At 40.9% G+C, this 22,393-nt stretch overlaps 1 long non-coding RNA gene across 7 annotated transcripts in view; it reads left to right on the top strand.

Moving 5' to 3' along the window:
- LOC308608502 overlaps positions 1 to 22,393 on the top strand; it is an 82,405-nt gene that overhangs the window by 47,993 nt on the left and 12,019 nt on the right. For 3 of the 7 annotated variants that reach the window (XR_014014177.1, XR_014014178.1, XR_014014179.1), the window contains 3 exons: positions 16,465 to 16,585; positions 16,701 to 16,872; positions 20,620 to 20,787. This is a non-coding gene — a long non-coding RNA (uncharacterized lncRNA). Of the gene's footprint in view, positions 1 to 7,834; positions 7,962 to 9,626; positions 10,021 to 10,599; positions 12,085 to 16,464; positions 16,586 to 16,700; positions 16,873 to 20,619; positions 20,788 to 22,393 lie in introns of those variants that run through there. The other 4 variants (XR_014014180.1, XR_014014176.1, XR_014014181.1 and 1 more) reach the window with 4 other exon arrangements.

Genomic DNA, 22,393 nt, shown 5'->3' with positions numbered 1-22,393 from the left:
AGGAAAAGCTAGACCCAAACTAAATATTCACCCTGGATGATCAGATCTGGAGTCGACCCTCGCTTGCATTAAGTGTTGGCATTCTCCTGGGTTCTGCCCTTGGCCCTCTTTTCTTCTCTTCAGAGCAGCTCCACAGTTAGGGTTGGTCTGTATGACAAATATAAGACTGACTCGGAATTGAAAAGCTACAACTGCAGTTCTTAGGATGTTCCACCTATCTCAGCAGATAATGTATCCCTTCTTCAGTTCAACACCCACCTTTTCACCTCTTCCTCTCTTCACAATTCTTTGCTTTCCCCTTATGCCCTGCTGCATTTGTAACCACAACAAAACCTCTGTTTTGTTTTGATAAAAAGAAAAATCTTTTCAACCTGTGTCCCCCGCCTCAGCTATTCCCTTGTCATCCAAGCCTCTTGAAAGAATGGTCCGTACTTGATGTTCTCAATCCTTCCTTTTCATTCACCCCAATGCCAAACTCAATGGACAACTTTTGGTCTTTAAGGACTCTTGCTCTGCAGCATTTAACACAGCTCAACCATTCGCCTGCTTGAAACTCTCTTTTCCTTGGTTTTTCTTCTCCAGATTCTCCTACTCCTCTGTTCCTCAAGGATCTTAGTTGATGGTAGTTATATCTTGGGTTCACACCCAGCTTAAATCTCCTTTACTGCAATACTTCCCAACCTGTCATCTCTCAGGAAGGGATGGTAAAGCCGGAGACACAGCCAGTGAGCCTAGGGATGGCTATCTAATGGGAAGTGGACACCGTATCTGCGGAAGTCCATTCTCTCCCCCAGGAATGCGGTGAGATGGAGGAAGTGGACCGCAGGGAACCAGGCTGAGAGGTGGCACAGGCTCAGGGGCTGATGCTACCGTTGTGGCTGTGGGAGTGGATGAGTGACTAGAAGATACTGCCAGGCAGAGGAACAGGTGTGGGAGATAAAAGCAACACTCCCGGGCTTCCCTGGTGGCGCAGTGGATGAGAGTCCGCCTGCCGATGCAGGGGACGAGGGTTTGTGCCCCAGTCCGGGAAGATCCCACAGACCGGGGAGCGGCTGGGCCTGTGAGCCGTGGCCGCTGAGCCTGTGCGTCCGGAACCTGTGCTCCACAGCGGGAGAGGCCACAACAGTGAGAGGCCCGCGTACCGCAAAAAAAAAAAAAAAAAAAAAAAAAAGCAACACTCCCTGAGAACCAAGGAAGAGATCATGATCCGGGGAGAGATGCGGAGTAGCAGACAGAGGAGGAGAGAGAGGGGAAGAGTTGTGAGAGGAATAGGAGGGAGACGGGAGTGATGAGAGCGAGCACAGAGGAGGCGGCACCCAGACGACTTTGGAGTTTCTGTGAGGTGCTGCTGCGCTTACTGGACTACGTTTCTGAGTGATTCCCCGTATCCCTGTAATAACCCTCTCTTTTCCTTACCTTATTTTAATGGGTTATTGTTTCTTGCAACCTTTACCCTAAGGTACCTCTTCTTCCAGAAACACCCCAACCTCACCCTCAGTGATCTCATCCACTTTTTTTTTAGTTTAAAATGTTTTTATTCAATGTAATACATGCATGTAGCTAAGAAATAAAGGCGTACCAAAGGCTTATAGTGATAAGTAGAAGACCCTATGCCCACCCCTTTCCAGCAGTCACTCTTTGAAGTGTTTCTTAAGGTGTTTATATCAGTCATTTAAAAGAATAGGATTACCCTACTATATCTTTTTTTTTTTTTTTTCGGCACGCGGGCCTCTCACTGTTGTGGCCTCTCGCGTTGCGGAGCACAGGCTCCGGATGCACAGGCTCAGCGGCCATGGCCCAGGGGCCCAGCCGCTCCGCGGCATGTGGGATCTTCCCGGACTGGGGCGCGAACCCGTGTCCCCTGCATTGGCAGGCAGACTCTCAACCACTGCGCCACCAGGGAAGCCCCTGCTATTTCTTTTTCTTTTTCTTTTGGTAAACTATACATTGCACAAAATTCACCATTTTAACTAATTTTAAGTGTACAGTGGCATTAAGTACATTCACATGGTTGTACAATCGTCAGCACTATCCATCTACAGAAGTTTTTCATCATCTCCAACTGAAATTCTGTATCAATTAAACAGTAACTTCTCATTCCCTTCCTCGCCAGCCTCTGGTAACCACTGTTCTAGGTCTTGTCACTATGAACTTGACTATTCGAGGTACATCATATAAATGGAATCGAACAATATTTGTCCTCTGGTGTCTGGCTTATTTCACTTAGCAAATGTCTTCAAGGGTTGTCTGAGTTGTTATATATATATCAGAATTTCATTCCTTTTTAAGGGTGAATAATATTGTATTTTATACACACACACACACACAACATCATATTTTGTTTATCCATTCATTCATTGATGGACATTTGAGCTATTTCCGTCTTTGGCTATTACAAACATGCTGCTATGAACACAAGTGTATATCTGTTTGAGTCTCTGCTGTCATTTCTTTTGGGTATATACTCAGAAATGGAATTGCTGGATCATATGGTAATTCTGTGTTTGCTTTTTTTGAGGAACCACCATGCTGTTTTCCACATTCTACTATTTCTTGTCAAACACTTTTTTTTTTAAAGAAGATGTTGGGGGTAGGAGTTTATTAATCGATTAATTTATTTTTGCTGTGTTGGGTCTTCGTTTCTGTGCGAGGGCTATCCCTAGCTGTGGCAAGCGGGGGCCACTCTTCATCACAGTGCGAGGGCCTCTCACTGTCGCGGCCTCTCCCGCTGCAGAGCACAGGCTCCAGACGCGCAGGCTCAGCAGTTGTGGCCCACGGGCCCAGCCGCTCCGCGGCATGCGGGATCCTCCCAGACCAGGGCTCGAACCCGTGTCCCCCGCATTGGCAGGCAGACTCCCAACCACTGCGCCACCAGGGAAGCCCCTCAAACACTTTTTAAACATCATCTACTGACTTTGTATTATGGTAGCTGAGGATCCATCCACTTTTGAGGTATTCTGTAGCCCTTGTGTGCTGATGACTTCCCATCTACATTTCCAGCCCTGACTTTCCCCTGAACTTCAGGCTTATATTATCCAAATGCTTGCTGGACATCTCCGTGTGGGTGTTAAGCCCAGAGTATCCAAAGCGTAATTAAAATGCTTCCTCCTGCCCCTACCCCAAACTTTCTTTTTCTCTGGTTATTATACTGCCCCTACATCAGTGAATGTCACCAATGTCTATCTACCCAGTTACTCAAACAAGAAACCTGCAGGTTATCACAAACTGCTGCAGGACCTTACCATCCAATGGATCACCAAGGCCTGCTGATTTTACCTCTGAAATATTTCTTGGCTCCATTCTCTTTTCATCTTCCTCACTGTCACTGCCCTAGTTTAGATGTTCATCCTCTATTGATGGACCCACTTGCCGCAGCCTCCTCCTAACTCATCTCCCTGCCTCCATACTTGCCCCCGTTTAATTCTACTGCAAACTGATCTAAGCCAGTTTAGTCTCTCACACCGTCAGGTACTTTTCAGTGAATATCAGTAGATTCCAATAACTAGAGATAGCTGTGGGTTGTAGTCCTCATCCCTCACAATCTCCATACCAGGTGGTATGTTCCACTGTAAACAGGACTTTGACCCAATTCTGCCAAGCATACATTTATTAGCAGTTAGACATAGTCCCGCTACCTGTCCTCATAAGATCCATTAAGCCTCACGCAGGAAAGGTTCACCTGAACCACATTTAACAATTCTCCAGCAGTAGCATTTTACCTAAACTTCTGGTCAGATCAGGCAACAGACTCATCCATTAAGTGTCAGGAGGCAGGACCCAATGGATTTCTAGGCCTAGAATGCCACTCTGGGATCACCAGTGTTTTAGGCCCCGTTCATGCACGGGCAGACAAAAGTGTCAGTCCATAAATCTGGAACACCATTTATTTAACCAGTGAAAGTTTGTTTCTATATATATATTTTTAACATCTTTATTGGAGTATAATTGCTTTACAATGGTGTGCTAGTTTCTGCTTTATAACAAAATGAATCAGCTATACATATACATATATCCCCATATCCCCTCCCTCTTGCGTCTCCCTCCCACCCTCCCTATCCCACCCCTCTAGGTGGTCACAAAGCACCGAGCTGATCTCCCTGTGCTCTGCGGCTGCTTCCCACTAGCTGTCTGTTTTACGTTTGGTAGTGTATATATGTCCATGCCACTCTCTCACTTTGTCCCAGTTTACCCTTCCCCCTCCCTGTGTCCTCAAGTCCATTCTCTACATCTGTGTCTTGATTCCTGTCCTGCCCCTAGGTTCTCCAGAAGCAATTTTTTTTTTAGATACCATATATATGTGTTAGTATATGGTATTTGTTTTTCTCTTTCTGACTTACTTCACTCTGTATGACAGTGTCTGGGTCCATCCACCTCACTACAAATAACTCAATTTCATTTTATGGCTGAGTAATATTCCATTGTATATATGTGCCACACCTTCTTTATCCATTCATCTGTCAGTGGACACTTAGGTTGCTTCCATGTCCTGGCTATTGTAAATAGAGCTGCAATGAACATTGTGGTACATGACTCTTCTTGAATTATGGTTTCCTCAGAGTAATATCCACTACAGAAATGAGCAAACCCTCTACTGTAGATTTAGGTAGACTGGTTGAAGCTTTCCAGTAGCTGCATCTGGAGTGTGGACTCATACTTAGAGCCTTCCAGATGCACACTAAGCACTGCTAGAGTGTGTTCCTCTTTGAGGTGCTTCAGATATTAACTGTCCCTAGAGTATATGTATGTATGTTCATGTACACATATAGGTGTGTGTGTGTGCCTCTCACTGTCTGTGCTGAGTGTTTGTTTGTGTTTGTTTGTTTGTTTTTTGGCTGGGACGCATGCAGCATCTTAGTTCCCGGACCAGGGATCGAACCCTCACCCCCTGCAGTGGAGGCGCGGAGTATTAACCACTGGACCGCCAGGGAAGTCCCTGTGCTGGGTGTTTTTAAAGTAAATTTCAGGCTATATAACAAATCTCCCCTCCCATGTACATCTGTCCATATTGTTCCCCTGCATAAAACCCTTCCCTTTCATGGTTCCCTGTTGCCTATAAAATCAAGTCCACACTCCTTCAAGTGACATACAAGGCCTTGTCAGACCTGCCCCTTACCACTTACTTTTCTGCACTTTACACTGTAGTCTAGAATTACCAAGCTGCTTTTAGTGAAGCCCCACCAATGATTCTCTCCCCACCTGCCTCGCCCACCTTTCCCACTTTCCTTCACCTGGCTAACTCTTACTTATCCTCTATGACTCAATTCAGGCATCAGCCCTTTCAAGAAGCCTTTCCTGGAGCCTGATTCAGAGCTAAGCTTGTTTATTTTATTTAACACATGAATGGCACTTATTATGTGCCAGGAACTATTCTAAGTACTTCTCATCCTAATGACAACTCTATGAATTAGGTTCTATTATTATCCCTCTTTTCAAATGAGGAAACTGAGGCACATAGAGGTTTCACTTGTCCAAAATCACATAATTGATAAGTGGCAAAGTCACACTTCAGACCCAGGCTGTCTGGCTCCAGAGTCTGTGCTTATAGAAATCCGTATGCTATGCTCTGTATTTCCGTAGCACGGTATGCATACCTCTATCTCATCGTTTAGCATAACAGCTTGAAATTCTTTCTTTGGGTATGTGTCTGCTGCTTCGCCATCAGGGTATTAAAGCTCAATAGTCTCTGAAGTATGGTGTAGTGGATAGATCATGAAGTTTGGAATTAGACATACCTGGGGTTAAGTCCCACCTCCACTTTGTACTAGCTGTGTAACCTTAGGCAAATTATCTAACCTTTCTATGCTTCCTTTTCCTTATGTGTAAAGTGGGAATACGAATACCTCACAGGGCAATGGAAAGAATGAGATGATGTATCTAAAGCACTTAGCAGTGGGTCTGACATAGTAAAAAACAAAGCAAAACAAAAAAGTCTTGGTAATGCTTGATTATCACAACTAGTTATTATTATCTCTGCATCTCTAGCAACTACCACAGTGCTTGGAAAATAGACATTTGAGAAATACTTGTTGAACTGAACTATTGTGGAAATCTTTAGACTGACATAGATATCTAAAGTATATCTTGGTGTGTATGACTTCAGAAATGGTCCCCTGTAGTTAAGCAGGATGTGCCACCTCACTTTGCTGGGGCACCCATAAGAGTTTTACCTCCAAAGGGTAGATAGCCCTGGAGCTCTCCAGTCATATAACTAACAAGCATATCATTCTGGTCCATGCAGCCATTAGTTTTACTGTAGCTGAAGCTCAAATAGGATAGCTCATCACTTTGAAGTGAGTCTTGTTATCCCAAGTCATCTCATCATCCTTCAAAATGAAAGAGAACTCCATTTAGTTTCCTTTTCTTAGAACAAGGGCTTCAGAACTTCCCAGGGCTATCCATTCTCATAGGACCTCTGACCTTTTCGATCAGAGATGCAAATTTCCTTCCCAGTATCCCAGAGCTTTGATCCCTTCTGTTATAAATTTCACTTGTCAAATGAAAGAAAAATACAGTTATCAGTCATGCTCAAGTCACCTTTGGATAGTGTTGTGACAGAAAATGTCTCAGGTATCAATTAAGTACCCATCTTTTTGCACCCAAGGACAGTAGAAGATGCTACTTGAAAAGCTGAAATAAACATATATATCACATCCAGGTAATAATACACCCCCCCTCCCCAGAATGCTAAGGGAATGGAAGCTCCTAAGGCAGAAACTTTTGGTTAACTTAGGGCTAAGGAGAAACCTCATTTGGGTTCAGGTGGCCAATCTTTCTACAATATCTGAACCCACTTTCCTCCATAAAGGAGGACAGTCTAATGACCACCGATTCTTTCTTCCATGCGGATCTTGCAAGATCTCTAGGCCAATCACTTTTCAGAATTTTAAGTAGAGAGACAAAGTGGAAGAAATTGAACTGAATTCATATTGTTGATGAAAAAAAATGAACACTCAGTCTATGAGCGGAATGGAAAATTTTATTCAAGCCAACCTGAGGATTATAACCTGGGAGACAGTATCTCAGAGAGCTCTGAGAACGGTTCTGCCCCTTAGAGGTCAAAGCACAGTTATATCCATTTTTGAGACAGAGGGTTATACATCAGACGTATTGATAGTTTACACAATTCAGATCTGCATGTACAAAGTAGTGGGTCATTGTGACCCCTTACAGGGTTAAGAAGGAATGTTATCCCCTAAGGAGTTATCAAGTAGTGTGTCATTGTGGCCTCTTACAAGATTAAGGAGGAATGTTGTCTCCTAAGAAGTGATCTTGCTGGTACCGGGAGAACATTGCTCTTTGTGGTTGAGCAGGTATTTCTGCCATTGGGGAGGTCTGGTTGGTGCATAATGCAGATACACAGTGCACACTAGAGGGGAGGGAGGAGGCCAGACGGTAGAGAAAAATTTTATGTTTACATTTTTCTTGACTTGACTTAAAATGTGAATTTTTATTTCATCAGTATTAATCCTGGTCATAGCCTATATAATCTGGCAGTTTGATTAAACCTCTGATTGTTATGTTGTCATTTTTCTCTTTTTTAGAAGAACCCCACCACCTAACACACACAAACGTCCAACTAGCTGAGGGTTCTGGATTCTCAAGTGCTAAGGGAATAATGACTGGAGTGTGGGTTGGTCAGGAGAGGCTGCCTGGAGAAGGTCTCCAGCCGGATGGTGAAGGGCTGGTAGAGTTTTGATGGCAAGGGCTTCCCCGAGTTGAGGAAGAGGGGCTGGGCACAAGCCAGAGCACACAGCACCTGTAATAAACTAGAGGTGAGGTTAGCGGTTTTATGCTTAGAGCAAAGCCTGGAATTCCCCTCTCTTTTTCTGTCCAGATGGTCAGAAATAAATCACAGAGGTTCCAGAAACACAGAGATCGGAAATGTTCATGCTTGGAAAGTGCACTGGGCCAGAAGTGAAGAGCTACGATCTCTGATCCTGGTTCTACCGCCGATTTGTCACATAATGGTGGGCAGTTCGTGTAAACCTTTTTTAGACCATTTTCTCGCCAGTTAGATAGAGATAGATATATGATCAGACTACCACACGGAGCTGGTGGGAGGATTCAGTGAAAGCTTACAAATATCCATCAGATATAAGTTACTGAGATACTATTATTAAAATGTACTAGTGGAGACACTAGTACAGCTCTTCCTTCCATTCTCTTTGGCCTCTTTAGCCAGCACTCAACATGAATTTCACGAGAGGTTGCTGGTTGCCTTTCTAAAAACATATTTAACCAGTTTCTTCATGCTACTCAAAATTTGAAGGTCGAAATTCTAAACTTTGTAACAATCTAAAAAGGAATTTAAGGCAATCTTTTGACACTGTTGCAGACGTTCCAGGCTTCCTCTTATAATGCATAGAAGGTTTTAAAGCAACTGTTCTCTTTGACTAGCCCAGAAAAATCCTCCTTCCTTCATCCCCTTGAATCTAGCCTGCATGTCTGAGAGAATTCTGATTATAGTTTATAACAGTATAACATTGGTGCCTAAGGGCCATTCCCTTAGCCATTCCCTTTACACCTGTGTTGACTGAAGGAGTTGGTGGAAGTTCAAATCTGTGTGTTAACATATGACTTTAATTGGAGACTGAAGATGACCGCTTGTTAATAATTTGGCATATGAATCATTTAAAAAACAAAACACTTCTGGTGAAGAGAGGTGCTAGAATTCATCCTCATCCCCTCCTCCTGAATGTGTATTTTACATAAAATCACACAGATTTTCTTAACAAGCTTAACAGTGTGCTATAACATAATTGCAATATTATACCAGAAGCATTATCAATGCTAAGTACTCTCCAGTTTAGAATGCATGAATAAATTCTCTAAAACTCTTGAGAAGAGTATCCATTTACCCAGCTAAATAATCTTTAAGTTCAAAAGGTAAAATGAATATTTCTTCTTATATGAAATATGGCATATATGTGGGAGTAGAGTTTTGATAAGCATTTGTGAACTCCCTGCCGGTAGATTTAAAAACCTCCTTGGCAATCGCATGGCAACTAAGAATACTATGCCCCCTTCTACCTAGGGGCCAAGACATGGTGTCTTCAGAATTATGTATCCATTAAGGTAACATTAGCTCTGTCATTTTCAACATACGGCATCCAAGGTCACCCTGGATGCTGGCAACCAGCCAGTAGATGGGAAAAGAGAAAGAGTAGAGAAGGCATGTGAGCTTCTTAGACTGGCCTGAATGTCACCCACACCCCTTCCACCAACATTCCGTGGGCAAAGATTTGTCAGAAAGGCCCCACCTAGATGCAAAGGGAACTGAGAAATGGTAGTTCCTGTCTACAGAGCCACTTCCCAACCACAACTCAAGCATGATGGAAGGGCAATACAGATATTTGGAGGCTAGCTAAGTGACTTTGTCGCAGTTGTACTGTGGCAGTTACTAATTTCTTGTCTCAGCTCCAAAACCTCCAGACCCTGCTTTGTGATGCTGGCAGTAGGGCACTACAAACCACATTTCTGCTTTGTTGGCTGACTCTATGTTAGGTTCTGCTAATAGGGGGCAGTAGAGGGAGACAGCAAAGCTGGAGAAGGAAGAGACTTACTCCTACCTGTTCGCTTACCGTGGGTTTTCTTGTCTGCTTCTTGTGGTTCCTGTATCACCACAGCCTTGTGTCATCACCCTGGAAACAGCAGTGCCTTCCTATAGCATCAGCTGAATCTGGTTGCAGTTTTTCCACCACTTGGACGAATCAGCCTCACTGTGTCTGCTGAGAGACACCACCAACCATCTTGTGCCTCCCTCTTCAGAAATCTGGGTCCAGCACCACAGGGACCTTCCTCCAAGCTCAGAGGTCTCAGTACCAGTTGGCAAGTGCCCCCTTTTCAGAAGTCTGAGGTTTAGCTCCAGGGACCCCCTCTCCCAAGTTTTAGTAATTCAACCTCTTCTCTCCCCCTGCCCCCCGCCGCCTGCCCTGCTGCCTAAGGATAATAGCTGCTTCCTGCAGTTTTTACCTTTGTGAAACCTTAGAGCAGCACTATCCAATAAAAATATAATGTGAATACTAGTTTTTAATTTTCTAGTAGCCACATTAAAAAAAAAGTAAAAAGAAATTAATGCTATATTTTGTATAACCCAATCTGATCTGCTTTCATTTTAGCATATGATCACTATGAAAATTATTGAGATATTTTTATATGAAGTCTTTGAAATCTGGTGTGTATTTTACACTTACAGCACATTTAAATTTGGAGGGTAAATTTCACCAGAAATACTTGATCTGCCTTAGATTTCATAAAATTTACAGTTGAAAATATAGATTCACCAGCTCACATTGTTCCAAACATACATAAAAGTTTTCTAATAACTGAATTGAGTATCAATTTGTAACTTTTTATTTGGAAAAAATTGTGCACTCACAAGAAGTTGCAAAAATACTACAGAGAGGTTCTATGTACCTACCACCCGGCTTCCCCCATTAGTGACATCTTCCATGAGTTTAGTCATTGTCAAAGCCAGAAAATTAATTGGCACAACACAATTAAGTAGATTACAGACCTTAATCAGATTTCCCCAGTTTTTATATGCACTTATTTCTTGGTATGTCTTTGTGATTATATGGCATTTTATTGCTTGTACAGATTTGTATAACTACTTCACCACCATAATCAAGAGACAGAACTCTTCCATCACTACAAAGGATATTCCTCATGCTTCCCCTTTATTGTTACTTCTCCCCTCCCCTACACTGAGCCCCTGGCAACCACTTATACGTTCTCCATCTCTATAATTTTGTCCCAGAGTAATGGAAATAAAAACAAAAATAAACAAATGGGACCTAATTAAACTCAAAAGCTTTTGCACTGCAAAGGAAACCATAACCAAAACAAAAAGGCAAGCCACAGATTGGGAGAACATATTTGCAAATGATGTGACCAACAAGGGATTAGTCTCCAGAATTTACAAACAGCTCATGCAGCTCAATATCATCAAAACAAACAACCCAATCAAAAAATGGGCAGAAGACCTAAATAAACATTTCTCCAAAGAAGACATACAGGTGGCCAAGAGGCACATGAAAAGACGTTCAGCATCGCTAATTATTAGAGAATTGAAAATTAAAACTACAATGAGATATCACCTCACACCAGTCAAAATGGCTATCATCAAAAAATCCACGAACAATAAATGCTGGAGAGGGTGTGGAGAGAAGGGAACCCTCCTGCACTGTTGGTGGGAATGTAAATTGGTGCAGCCACTATGGACAACAGTATGGAGGTTCCTTAAAAAACTAAAAGTAGAGCTACCATATGATCCTGCAATCCCACTCCTGGGCATATATACAGAGAAAACCATAATTCAAAAAGATACATGCACCCCAGTGTTCATTGCAGCACTATTTACAATAATCAAGACATGGAAGCAACCTAAATGTCCATTGACAGAGGAATGGATAAAGAAGGTGTGGCACATATATACAATGGAATATTACTCAGCCATTAAAAAGAATGAAATAATGCCATTTGCAGCAACATGGATGGACCTAGAGATGTTCATACTGCGTGAAGTAAGAGAAAGAGAAATATCATATGATATCACTTATAAATGGAATCCAAAGAGAAATGATACAAATGAACTTATAAAACAGAAACAGACTCATGGATTTAGAGAAGGAACTTAGTGTCACCGGGGGGAAGGGTGGGGAGAAGAGATAGTTAGGGAGTCTGGGATTGACATGTACACACTGCTGTATTTAAAGTGGATAACCAACAAGGACCTACTGTACAGCACAGGGAACTCCGCTCAATATTATGTAACAACCTAAGTGGGATAAGAATTTGAAAAAGAATAGATACATGTATATGTACAACTGAATCACTTTGCTGTACTATCACAACATTGTTAATCAACTATGCTCCAATATAAAATTTAAAAAAATAAATAATTCCTTAAGAAAAAGAATGTTATATAAATGTCATCCTATAGTATGTAATGTTTTGAAATTGGCTTTTTTTTTTCACTTAGCATAATGCCCTTAAGAGCCATTCAAGTTGTTGGGTATATCAGTGGTTTGTTCCTTTTTATTGCTGAATAATATTCCATAGTATGGATGCACCACAATGTGTTTGACCACTCACCTGTTGAAGGACATTTGGTTTGTTTTCAGGTTTCAAGCTGTGTGAGCATTTGAGTATAGGTTTTTGTGTGGGCCTAAGTTTTCATTTCTCTGGGATAAGTGCCCAGGAGTGTGATTGCTGGGTCATAGGTAACTCTATGTTTAATTGTCAGAATGATTTCCAGAGTGGCTATACCGTGTTTCATTCTGACCAACAGTGATAGCAAGATCCAGTTTATTGGCAACGCTGTCAGCATTTGGTGTTATCAGTGTTTAATTTTAACCATTTGAATAGGTATGTAGTCTCATCTCATTGTGTTCTTATTTGTGTTTGCCTAATGACTAGTGATTTTGGACATCTTTTCATGCATTTATTTGCCATCTGTATATCATCTCTGGTGAGGTATCTGTTCAAGTCTTTTCCCATTAAAAATTTGGGTGGCTGGTTTCTTACAGTTGAGTTTTAAGAGTTCTTGATATATTCTGTAGACAAATCCTTTGTTAGAGATGTGATCTGCAAATATATTCTCCAAGTCAGTCCATAGCTTGTCTTTTTATCTTCTTAACAGGGTTTTTCACAGAGCAAAACTTTTTCATCCTAAGGAAGTTCAATTTATTGATTTTTTTTCTTCTATGTATTGTGCTTTTAGTGTCATGTGTAAGAATTATTCACCTAACCCTAGGTCATGAATATTTTCTGCTATGTTTCATTCTAAAATTTTATAATTTTACATTTAAATCTGTGATCCAATTTGAGTCAATTTTTTTTTTTTTTTTTTTTTTTTTGCGGTACACAGGCCTCTCACTGTTGTGGCATCTCCCGTTGCGGAGCACAGGCTCTGGACGTGCAGGCTCAGCGGCCATGGCTCACGGGCCCAGCCGCTCCATGGCATGTGGGATCTTCCCGGACCGGGGCATGAACCCATGTCCCCTGCATCGGCAGGCGGACTCTCAACCACTGCACCACCAGGGAGGCCCCTGAGTCAATTTTTATGTAAGTTATGAGGTTTAGGTCTAGGTTTATTATATTATACTTCTGCCTATGGATGTCCAATTTTACCAGCACCATTTATTGAAAAAAATAACCATGCTTCTGGGGTCCCATAACCATTGAGTTTCACTGGATGGACTCACAAGACTCAATAGCAGGCTTTACTCACAGCTAAGGTTTATTACATCAAAGGATACAGACCAAAAGTGATAGGAAAAATATATGCATTCAGTAGAGTTCAGAGAGGTCATCTGAACCATCTGAAGCCACACAAGGATGTGCTTTCTCTCTATCAGTGAACTACAGGTGTGGAATAACTTTGCCCAGGGAAGCCTGTTCAAGACTCTGGATCTGCGGCTTTTCTGTGTAGGGGAACAGCTCTGTCATGGCAGTCTGGTGAAATTGATCACATAGGCAAATGCTTGACCTGTATTTATCTGAGTCTTAGCAGAACTCCTTGTGATCCACTTGGAACACAAGAGGATGGGAGGCACTTTTTGTTTTGTGGTCACCCCTTTCCGGTATGTAGGACAGGGAGCATGGGTTGCAGGTACATTTGGCTACTCTTCCTTTCATTCTCCATGTAAGTAATTATCTGAATCCAAAAAGGGCTCGTTGTGTTTTTATTGGCCGTAGGCGTCAGACCTTAGTCTTTGCTCATGCTCCACTGAATTGCTTTTTCATCTTTATAAAAAATCAGTGGGTATATTTATGTGAGTCAATTCTTTTCAACAGCTTTGTTGGGGTATAACTGACATACAGTAAACTGCACATGTTCAAAGCATACAATTAAGTTTTGACATATGTATACACCTATGAAACCATCAGCACAGTCAAGATGATGAACATACCGCAAAGTTCCCAAGCGCCCTCTGTAATCCCTCCTTCCCCTCTGTCTCCAGGCAATCACTGATCTGTTTTCTGTCATTTTAGGTTAGTTTGCATTTTTTAGAATTTATATTTGAATCATACAGTGAATCATACATCTTTTTTCCAGCTTCCTTTGTTGAGCATAATTATTTTGAGATTCACCCATGTTGTTGCATATATCAATAGTTCATTCCTTTTTTTTTGCTGAGTAATATTTCACTGTGTGGGTATATATACAACTAATTGTTTACCCATACACCTGTTGATGGATGTTTGGATTTCCAGTTTTTAGCTATTGCAAATAAAGCTTTTATGAACATTTGTGTACAAGACTTTCTATGGATAATGTTTTCTTTTCTCTTGGGTAAATATCTATGAGAGGAGTGGCTGAATCATTTCATAGGTGTATGTTAAACTTTTTTAAAAACTACCAAACTGTTTTACAAAGTGGTACCATTTATATTACCACCAGCCATGTGATAGAGTTCCAGTTTATTGGCATCCTCAGCAACACTTGCTATGACGATTCTTTTTAATTTTACCCATTCAAATTGATGTGTAGTGCTTTTCCTTTTGGTTTTGCCTTGCATTTACCTAACGATCAGTGATGCTGAAACTCTTTTCATGTGTTATTTGCCATCTGAATATCTTCTTTGGTGAAGTGTCTACTCAAATCTTTTGCCCATTTTATATTGATGGGGTTTTCTATTTTCTTATTTTTGAGTTTTTACAGTATTTTATATATTTTGGATACAAATCCTTTATCAGATATATGCTTTGCAAACATTTTCTTCCAGTCTATGAATTGTCATTCTCATTATCTTAACAGTGTTTTTCAAAGAACAAAAGTTTTTAATTTTTGTGAAGTCTAACTTATCAATTTGTTTTTAATGGCTTATGCTTTTGGTGTCATATCTAAGAAATCATTGCCTAACCCAAGGTCATGAGATTTTTCTCCTAAATTTTCTTCAAGAAATTTTGCAGTTTTAGTTTTTATATTTAATACTGTGATCCATTTTGTGTATGGTGCAAGGTATTAATCCAAGTTATTTTTTGCATATGAATATCTAGTGTTTCCAGGACCATTTATTGAAAAGGTTATTCTTTTTCTAATGAACTGCCTTTTCACCTTTGTAAAAAAAGTCAGTTGTCTATATTTGTGTGAGTATATTTCTGGGCTCTCTGTTCTCTTCCATTAATATATTTTTCTGTTTGGACATCAATCCCACACTGTCTTGATTATAGTGTAGCTTTATAATACTTTTTTTTTTTTTTTTTTTTTTTTGCTGCACCACGCACATGGCTTGCAGGATCTTGGTTCCCTGATCAGGGATTGAACCCGGGCCCTGGCAGTGAAAGTGTCAAGTCCTAACCCCTGGACTGCCAGGGAATTTCCTATAATACATCTTAAAATCAGGTAGTGTTAACCTTCCAAATGTGTTCTTTTCTCAAAGTGGCTTTGACAATTCTAGGTCATTTGCATTTACATATGAATTTTAGAATCAGCTTGTGATTTTCTCTAAAAATTCCTGCTGGGAATTTGAAAGGGATTATATTGAATCTGTAAATCAATTTGGGAAGAATTGTTATCTCAACAATATTGAGTCTTCTGACCCATGAATAAGGTATAAATATCACTATTTAGATTTTATTTAATTTCTCCCAGCAAAGCTTTATAGTTTTCAGCATACAGGTTTTGCACATCTTTTCTTGACCAAATGCTTTGGCCAGAACCTCTAGTACAGTGCTGAATATAAATAGCGAGAATGGGGCTTCCCTGGTGGCACAGTGGTTGAGAATCTGCCTGCTAATGCAGGGACCACGGGTTCGAGCCCTGGTCTGGGAGGATCCCACATGCCACGGAGCAACTAGGCCCGTGAGCCACAACTACTGAGCCTGCACGCATCTGGAGCCTGTGCTCCACAACAAGAGAGGCTGCGATAGTGAGAGGCCCACGTACCGCGATGAAGAGTGGCCCCCGCTTGCCACAACTAGAGAAAGCCCTCGCACAGAAACAAAGACCCAACACAGCAAAAATAAATTAATTAATTAATAAAGAGTGAGAATGGACATCTTGATTTGTTACTGATCTTCTTATAGGGAAAGCACTCAGTCTTTCACCATTAAGTATGATGTTAGGTATAGGTTCTTCATAGATGCTTTTTATCAGGTTGATGAAGTTCCCTTCTATTCCTAGTTTGCTGAGAGTTATTATCAGTAATGGATGAAAGAGCTGTGAGGTGGAAGCTTTGGACCTCACCCTACCCTAGTCAGAATTGTTCTGTTTTATGTTTTATGTGTGGATATTCTCTGTGAACTTTGTTTGCAAAATGAATTCAACTCCTAATAAGAAAAAAAGTTTGCATAACACTACTTTACACAACGAGTAAATGTATTAGTCAGGGTACTCCAGAGAAACAGAGCCAGTAGGATAGATAGATAGATAGATAGATAGATAGATAGATAGATAGATAGATAGATAGATGTGTGTGTGTGTATAATATAATATAATGAGGAATTGGTTCACAGTATTACGGAAGTGAGAAGTCCCAAGATCTGCCATCTGCAAACTGGAGACCCAGGAAAGCCAGTGGTATAATTCTTAGAGAATGGATGAATTCCAGTCCAAGTCTGGAGGCCTGACAACCAGGCAAGCCAATGGTGTAAAATCTCAGTACAAGGGCAGAAGATCAATGTCCCAGCTCATTCAGGCAGACAAGAAGCAAAATGGGCGAATTCTTCATTCCACCTTGTGTTCTATTCAGGTCCTCAATGGATTGGATGATGCCTACGTTGGGGAGGGCAGTCTACTTTACTGAGTCCACCAATTCAAATGCTCATCTCATCCGGAAACACCCTCATAGACACACCCAGAAATGATGTTTAATCTGGGCACCCCTTAGCCCAGTCAAGTTGACACATAAGTTAACCACCACAGTAAGTCATTGAAAAATTGAATATAAATTTAAGTTTTTATTTTCCAATGAACTAGAAACACATAGGGAAATCTTTTGAAAGAATATTCCTGCATTCTTTCTAAAATCTAGAGGATTCCTAGGCCATGCTTGAAAACGCTGATTCTGGGAATTCCCTGGCGGTCCAGTGGTTAGGACTCCTCACTTTCACTGCCAAGGGCGCAGGTTCAATCCCTGGTCGGGGAACTAAGATCCTGCAATACGTGCGGTGTGGCCAAAAAAACAAAACAAAACGAGACAAATGCTGATTCCGCAGCCTCTTAGAAGAAGTAGAGTTGTAAGACTGAGAGGGAACTTTCCAGAGAAGACTGATCTAACCTTCTGTCCCCAGGGATAGTAGTAGAGCTGGGGAGAAGGGGTGGTGAGTCTAGAGAAGGACATTTTCCCATTTCTCTCACTGTTCTATATCTTAGCAACAAGGCATAAGTTCTGCACAGCCTTGGATTCCCTTGGGATTACAGACTGCTTGAGGGCAGGAACTGTATTACTTTGTTTTCTGTAGCTCCTTCACCTGTCTCTCACAGTTCTTTAAACATCTCATGGGGACTTCCCTGGTGGCCCAGTGGCTAAGACTCCACGCTTCCAATGCAGGGGGCACGGGTTCGATCCCCGTTCGGGGAAATACAATCCCACATGCCACGTGGCACAGCCTAAAAAAAAAATAAAAGTCTGCTTTAGGGCTTCCCTGGTGGCTACAGTGGTTGAGAGTCCGCCTGCCGATGCAGGGGATACGGGTTTGTGCCCTGGTCCGGGAAGATCCCACATGCCGCGGAGTGGCTGGGCCCGTGAGCCATGGCTGCTGAGCCTGCGCGTCCGGAGCCTGTGCTCCACAACGGGAGAGGCCACAGCAGTGAGAGGCCCGTGTACCACAAAAAAAAAAAAAAAGGCCTATCCCTTCCCTCAGGAAGTTCACAGTCTAATGGGAAATACAGTCATGTAATTTATGTTATCATACAACTTGATGGGTGCTTTCAGAAATGCCAACTGTCATGATGGCAGGAACAGCTGACATGGGGAAGGGTCTAGTATCGAGAGCATCTCAGTACAGTTCTATAAGCACCAAATGCCCTCCACTCCATTCAGAACATTGTGTCCTGAGAAGAGAAGTGTCATTACGACCAGATATTGATGTTCATGGTAGTGATGAGAACAGAAGGACCTGAGAGTAGAGATCACACTTTTTTACTAAAATACTTCCAGTTTTTTTAAAAAAAAAACAAAGGAATGGTATGCGGTGTCAGTTCCTGTGAAAGTATTCAGTGCTCCTTACTTCACTCCGAATAGGAACCTGTCTGGACAGAGAATTCATAGACTCTATCATCAATATGTCTCTCTGTTTAAAAAAAAATTGGTTCCAATTTCAAAAATTAAGATACAGTGTTGCTCTGATCCTGAAAGAATGGAATAATCTGGAAGGATTTGCCATTTTACCAAGAGAATTTAGAGGTTTACTATGGATTAGAATTGCACCAAAATTTAAGAATAGTAACATTAAATAATGATATAATTTACACTTGGGGATGCATTGTCTCATTATTGTATCATTTCTTTTACTGTGCAGAAATTAGTTTTTTCAATTAAGATATTGGTTGCCTTTTTTTACACCAGAGTTTCCCTCTTTCAGAGTTATAAAAATGACAGTTTATGTTGCAATCAGTTATTTTGTATGATTCATGAAGAAACACTTTAAAAATAACTTTGTAATAAAGACAGAAAACTGTTTCTTTACAATTGTGATTCATCATAATTACTTTTGAACATTTGGTAAATCCTATTTTGGGTAATTTTTAAGAAGTACTTTAAAACTCTTTCAGAGTCTGTTTAAGGCCCTCCTTTGTGAATTCTGCAAAAGCTTCACTTTGCGAAGAAAATGGGCTTGAGGTAATAAGCATAATGTGAGACGATGTGGTTATATGTGTTCCTGCCCCCTCCTCATCTTTTCAGTTTCCCTTCTGAGAAGTTGAAAGTCAAGGGGTTATTTTGGGGAATTGAAGTAATTGCAAACAGAAACAGCATGGGCCTGCAACCTTTCCACCATGGCATGTTCTGTGCTTCTGGGCCCAAGGGGCAAGCAAGAAGTGCCAATTCTTAAGAGACCTGTGATGGAGCCACAGACGTGTTTTTTTAAGAAAGGGAGAGAGAACACGGCAGTGGTAACTGGACCCAAGTGCTATACTTGGCATTTGTTCCAGGTTTGCTTAGTTGAACTGAATTTCCTGCTTATGGACAATATACCATTCCGAGTTGTACAGAACGAGTACACAGCTGTCATCTTCATCTTGCCCCAAAGGCTATTAACAGTTGGTCCTAAAGTGAAGGATTTTATTCTGTTACATGGATCATGAGTAGAGCAATCATAAAGTGTATTGATGTTGGGAAGAAAATCTGCATTCTGAGCATGTGTATGATTAACACCCTTATTGGACACTAATAATGCTGAGAGTTTCCAGCCTCACCTGGAACTTCCTAAGGGTTGTGAAAATGAATTTTTCACCACTACAGCTACTATAATCCCTGGTGCACTTCTTTTTTTAAAAAAATTTCATTTATTTAACTATAGTTGATCTATAATATTGTGTTAGTTTTAGGTGTACAGCTTCAGATTCTTTTCCATTATAGGTTATTATAAGATATTTAATATAGTTCCCTGTGCTATACAGTAAATCCTTGTTTATCTATTTTATATACAGTGTTGTGTATCTGCTAATCCCATACTCCTAATTTATCCCTCCCCCTCCCCTTTCCCCTTTGGTAACCATAGTTTGTTTTCTATGTCTTTGAGTCTGTTTCTGTTTGTAAATAAGTTGATTTGTATTAATTTTTAAGATTCCACATATAAGTGATATTATATAATATTTGCCTTTCTCTGCCTGACTTCTTTCACTTAGTATGATAATCTCTAGGTCCATCCATGTTGCTGCAAATGGCGATATTTCATTCTTTCTTACAGCTGAGTAATATTCCATTGTATATGTGTGTGTGCATGTGTGTGTGTGTGTGTGTGTGTGTATACACATATATACCACATCTTCTTTATCCATTCATCTGTTGATGAAAACTTAGGTGTCCATGTCTTTGCTATTGTGAGTAGGGCTGCTATAAACATAGGCGTGCATGTATCTTTTTGAATTAGGGTTTTGCTCTTTTCCGGATGTATGCCCAGGAGTGGGATTGCTGGATCATATGGTAACTCTATTTTTAGTTTTTAAAGGAATCTCCAGACTGTTTTCCATAGTGGCTGTACCAGTTTACATTCCCACCAATAGTGTAGGAGGGTTCCCTTTTCTCCACACCCTCTCCAGCATTTATTATTTATAGACTTTTTGATGATGGCCATTCTGACTGGTGTGAGGTGTTACCTCATTGAAGTTTCAATTTTCATTTCTCTAATAGTTAGTGATGTGGAGCATCTTTTCATGTGCCTCTTGGCCATCTGTATGTCTTCTTTGGAGAAATCTCTATTTAGGTTGGACTTAGTGACCTGATTCTAATGCATAGAATATGACAAAGGTGTTGGGATGGGACTTCTGTGATTAGGTTACACAAGACTGTGACTTCCATACTGCTGGCACTCTCTCTTGCCCTCTTACTTACTCTGATGAAGCTTGATGCCGTGTTGCGAGATGCTCTGTGGGGAGACCCACATGCCAGAGACTCAAGGAGGCCTGCAGCCAACAGCTTATGAGGAACTGAATCCTTTGTCCAACAGTCTGTGAAAAACGGAATCCTGCCAACAACCATGTGACTGAACTTGGAAGCAGATCCTTCCCAGTAGAGCCTTCGGATGAGGTGACATCCCTGGCCAGCGCCTTGATTGTGGGCTTGCGAGAGGCCCTGAAGCAGAAGACCCAGCTAAGCCACGCCTGGATTCCTGAAAGTATGTTTTAAGCAGCTAAGTTTTGGGGGTAATTTATTATACTACACAATAACTAATACACCTTCCAAGAGGTAACCACTATCCTAAATGTGCTATCATTCCCATACATGTCTTTATATGTATGCTACATTTATATGTATCATTCCCATGTATGCCTACAGACACACACACACACACACACATACAATTACTATATATATATAGTAATTGTATTACATGTTCTTAAAATCCATATAAATGATATTATTGTATTTGTATCCTTCTGGAATTAGAGTTTCCCTGATTCGTTTTTCCACCTCCACCATTCCATCTTTGCCTCTCTAGGTCTTTCTCTGTGTCTCAACCTCTGTGAGTTCTAGGCTCCACCCCAGCCCAACCCTTTCTGTCCTGTTCCGTTTACCTGCAGTAGTCCCAAACTGGTGACTTAAGCCTGGTCCCCCCTTAGGTGAAGCCCAGCTTCTTCCCATATGGCTCTCTAAACCAAAATCTCGGCCTTGCTCTTCAACATTACATGGGCCTCTAGGCCAACCTGGATCATCACTGGGGTTTTCTTTGATAATGGTGCTTTTTAGAGCAGTATGCATCTAAAAGTTTAACATGCATAGGAATTTCCTGGGAACCTTGTTAAAATGTGACTATGAAGGTCCGGGGAGGGCCTGAGATTCTGCTTATCCACAAAGCTTTCAGGTGTTGCTGATGCTGTTGATACATAGACCCCATATTTAGTAACAAGATTCCAGAGGCTAGATGTCTATCTCTCTCTTTACGAAAATTGTTTTAACTTGACATTTTAATTTTAAAAAAATTATTTATTTATTAACATCTTTATTGGAGTATAATTGCCTTACAATGGTGTGTTAGTTTCTGCTTATTATATTAGATACCAATAAAGGAATTCACAATAGGCTTACCCAGTGATAGGAAGTGATGGCTTTCAAAGGTAAGGTGGGCCAAAACAAAACCAAATAATGTAAGGAAAGACTTCACTTGGTGTTATTTACCAAAGAGAAATCTGTTCATACTTAAGCTTATTTACTGAAAGTAAACTTTTATTTTTAACTTGAACAAATGCTGACAAATATATATGTAGAAGGTAGGATAAAAGTCGGATATCACTTTTTGGGGGATGAACTCTGGAGTGATATCAGTGTTGATAAAATTCCCCTAGGTTTCTGAAAAACAAAAAACCTAAAGAATGAAGAACAGATTCTTTCTTTTTCCTCCATCCTTTTCTTTCTACTCCTCCCAACTACAGAATAAAATAAGAGAAAATGAACAATTATACAACATTAACCTGCACCAGTGACTTTCTAAATCTAAGAAAATAGTCTTATGTGTGTATATACTATATCTCAATAAGGAGAGAAGAACAATACATTTTCTTTTTGTAACTTGGAACCTTGCGTATCTGATGGCTTCGGCCACCTGATGACCGCACCAGCCTTGTCTCTGTTGCCCAACACCACAAATGCTTGCCCCACCCCTCCTTTGATCCTCTCATTCTCTCTTTCTTTGTTTTTGGAGAGGCCATTCTGAGATTTAAATAAAGCTTTCTATTGATACTTAAGAAGACTTTGCACAATTTCTGCTTCGACCAAGTAACAGA

Source organism: Mesoplodon bidens (assembly GCF_964165515.1).
Source record: "Mesoplodon bidens genome assembly, chromosome: X".
In the NCBI taxonomy this organism is placed as follows: domain Eukaryota; kingdom Metazoa; phylum Chordata; class Mammalia; order Artiodactyla; family Ziphiidae; genus Mesoplodon; species Mesoplodon bidens.
This window is presented reverse-complemented; position numbering and strand designations above follow the sequence as displayed.